Genomic DNA, 3,961 nt, shown 5'->3' with positions numbered 1-3,961 from the left:
CTTCTACACTGTTGTCCATGGGAGAATGAATTGACATACAAGTGTTTCGAAGTACATTTGGCAATAAATATAAAAATGTAAAATGCTCAATTCCTTTGACTCGCCATCTCTACATTTATGAATTTATTTCAATCATAAACTCACACAGATTTGCAAAGTTGTGTGTACAGGATGGTCCTTGCTGCTTTCTACAATAATAATAACAAAACAGACAAATAGACACCAGGAAATAGCCTAACTGCCTATCAAAGAGGTGGCAGCGTACATTCTTATGACACTTGAGTGCAATGGTTTACAGCTGTAAACATGAGGTAGATATGTGAATTAATACAAAAAAACCTAAATAGATTAAAAAACAAGTTGCAGAATAGCGTGTGTACCAGAGAGTTCCCTTGCCCTTCCTCCATGTGCGGGGCACAATGGTCCCATTTGTGTTTAAAAACATCAGAATGTTCACAACATATGAGGCTGTCAGCAGAGGTTGTTACCCAGCTGGTGGAGAACAATGGGTTGACGTGGAGAATGGAGGAGGGGTGGGGGGCATGACTGGAGAATTAATTACAGAATCTCCCCACGCATTTTCACTTTATCGCCTTCTCTACTTTTTGTTTTTTAAAATTAAATTTATAAATTATTTCAAAAAACATTAGGAACCTTTTTGAAAAAGAAGTACCACGAGAAAAATAAGTGCTTGCCTCATGTATCAGCTATTCCCATTTGTATTCCCATGTATTTGACAGGCTGCAGAAAGACATATTAAGACAAGGCTGGGGGCTTGGATGGACCCACCTCACCTCTCACAGTTTTTGAAGAAAAATAGACTGGCGTTTAAGAGAGCAGGCTCTCAATGTCATCGAGGCTTTGGTAGAATCTCAGCTCTACTATTTATTAGCTGTGTCCCCTGTTAGCTGCTACTTCGCCTTTCAGGGGAAGATTAATAGAGGCTACCTATAAAATAGTGAGCAATGTAAATCCACACTATTTGGGTTATTCAGTGGGAAACTGTAAATAATTCATTGTATGCTTACAATTTTCAAGGTGTTTTTGCTAGCATTATCTTATTTGATTCCTAAGCAGTGCAGTGGAGTATGTAAAAAAAGACATTTGTTATTCTTGTTTTATAGGTAAAACTAGAATATAGAAAGGGACCCTGTCTGAGTCATGTACATATTAATAGAAACACGACGGTGGATTCTTGACTATTTCAGACCATTTCCAGGATATATCGAAGCTGTAGAGCGTTATGGGGGAGCATAAAATGAACAAGATGAGAAATTTCATGTGGTTTCCCTTCACAGGGTGTTGGTGGGAGGGTCTCCTATGGATGCCATTCCCAGTTTCCACTAAGCTTTCTGCATGTGGAAAGCCAGACAAAGGAGCACCTTGAATGAGAGACAGGTAGGCATCTTGCATCTTGTTTCCGTTTTTCATTCTGTGACTTTCCTGGACAGAGATTGTCTCCTTCTGGATTCAGAGGCATTTGACTTGATTGTGTTTTTATTGAGTGAGAACTGCTATGCCCCCAGCATCACATCCACGCTGGACTCAGAAGCGTGTTTCTTTGGCTTAGGGCTATAGACTATTTGGGAATAAGGGCAATGCTGCAGACTGAATGTTTATGTCTCCTCCAAATTCATATGCTGAAAACCGCTAATATAATGGAATTAGGAGGAGGGGCCTTCAGGAGCTGATGAAGTTAGGAAGGTGGAGCCCTGGTGAATGGAATTGGTGCCCTTAGAAAAGAGACCCCAGAGAGCTCCCTTGGCCTTCCACCATGTGAGGTTATAATGAGAATATGGCCTTCTGTGAACCAGGAACCAGGCTCTCACCAGACACCAAATCTGCTGGCACCTTGATCCTGGACTTCCCAGCCATCAGAACTGTGAAAAACAAATCTGTGCTGTTTATGAGCCACTGAGTCTATGGTATTTTGTTACAGCAGCCTGAGCTAAGACGAGCAGCATAAGAGAACTTTAGAATTATTTTTTTCGGAGATAGGATTATAGCCAAGGGAGAGAGTGTTTAGAAATGGGAATAAACGTCAGTGGCTTTTATGATGATGCTGTTATTTTTGTCACCTAGGAAAAAAAACCGATAAGTATTTTGGGATATATTGTGCTTTAGTGAGAGTCTTTGAGACAGACCTACCTGAATCTGCCTGAACAGAGAGAAAGAGAGAAAGAAAAAAAAAACCCTCTCTATTTTCAGAGGGAAGGGAAATGAGAAAAGGCTGAATTAGCTTCTCGTTTCATCCAGCATCCTTTAGGCAGTTTCTGTCAAGCATCTGCAAGTTGACATCACGTTGATCTGTTCAGTCTGGCTCCAAATTGCTCTGTTAAATGCTAGACAACTTTTGTCACAGAAGCTGCCCCCCCTCCTTCAGAATGATTGTCTATAATTAAGGAGGAAACCAGGAAATAATGATAGGGTTCTCTTTTGCCTTTCTAATGGCTTTCTTATTAAGTACGTCTGAAAAAGCTACTGAGATGTTGATTTCCCACATAGCCAAAAGAAGTCAACCATTATATAATTACTTCTCTTTAAAAACTACAAAGAGAGATGTACGATAAATGCTCTCAGTGGGCTAAAGACACCATGAAGCGCACACACACACACACACACACACACAATTCCTCTCCAACAAGAAAAGCAGCGAATAAATTAGTTATTAAAGAAATTTCTTTGCCAACAACCTTGAAGTGCCCCTGCCTATCACCCTTGACGCGATCATGGGAGGTATGTCCCAGCAGGAAGAGGAGCTCAGGAAGGAGGGCGTGTGGAAGAGGGCAATGGGGCCATGGGTGGTATGATGGTGTTCAGGCCTTCTAAGTCCTCACTCATAAAAAAGTCTTCATTTGTATTTTCTCTATTGGAGGAGACAGACTGAGACTTAATTCAGATCCCTGGTGATGTCATCGTTGTTAGTCATATTTGTTGGGAAGGGGTGAGGTCCATGCTCTAAATGCCCCAATTCTCTACAACCGACTTATTACTATACTGGACCTGCGGAATTGTGGTAAACATGTGGCAGGATGGGCTTCCTTCCCCTTTCATGGCCTTCTTTCCTTTCCCCCTTGCTTCCTCCCAGACAGAGTAAAGAGACTTTGTTAGTATAATAACCCACTGAAGTTACTCAGAGAAAGGGGACCAATAATAGCGAGACCAAGGCTTGCTTGTCTGATAGATGTTCTATCCTGAAAAGTCTGAGAGGTGAAGATACCTATAGAACCAAGAAGTTACTTTGGGCCAAGGTCACGTGTTAAGAATAGCTGCGGGTTCATTTCTAAATTCCACTATAATTATCTCTCTGGTGATCTGAGCTCCTCCTTCTCAGGCCTCCTTCCCCCTGGACCCCATTATGGTCCTTTCAGGTTGGGCATAACTCCTTGCCAAGAAAAGGAGAGTTAATCCAGGGGAGCTTTCATGCTAGTCCGGTGTAAACTTTACCCCCTGCCCCAAGGGCCCCACTTTGTTTTTGGTGTCTGTTTATGCTTTATGCAAATAGGAGTTGCTCCTCCTTGAAGGTGGGTTGATGAGCAGGGTGGGAGAAACTTGGAATGGTCTCAGGAAGTGAGAGTGTGTGGCCAATGATTGTTTTGAAACGTCTCCTTAATATCTGAGGTGACACTGTAATGCAAGGAGCTGGAATGGAAACCGTGGATGACAGTCGTAAGACAAACCATTTAACCTCCTCAGAGTTCAATTCCTTGTCCACAAAATGGGGTGGGGGAGGGTAAATAACTTAGCAATAAAATTTCTTGTAGTTACAAGTAGTTTGCATGAATTAGCTGTGTTAATTAGGCAATAATGGGATATTATAATCAGAAGAATATTTAGAGGTCATTCGAGATCCTCTGGTTCAGCTTCCTGTGAAGAGCGTTACCTCTGCGCCACACCCCGAACAGGTGATCATCCAGTATCAGTTTGAATGTTCCCGGGACTACGAGCACTTTGACTTTCA

The sequence above is a fragment of the Desmodus rotundus genome, chromosome 13 (genome assembly GCF_022682495.2).
Source record: "Desmodus rotundus isolate HL8 chromosome 13, HLdesRot8A.1, whole genome shotgun sequence".
In the NCBI taxonomy this organism is placed as follows: Eukaryota; Metazoa; Chordata; class Mammalia; order Chiroptera; family Phyllostomidae; genus Desmodus; species Desmodus rotundus.
Note: the sequence above shows the minus strand (reverse complement) of the source record.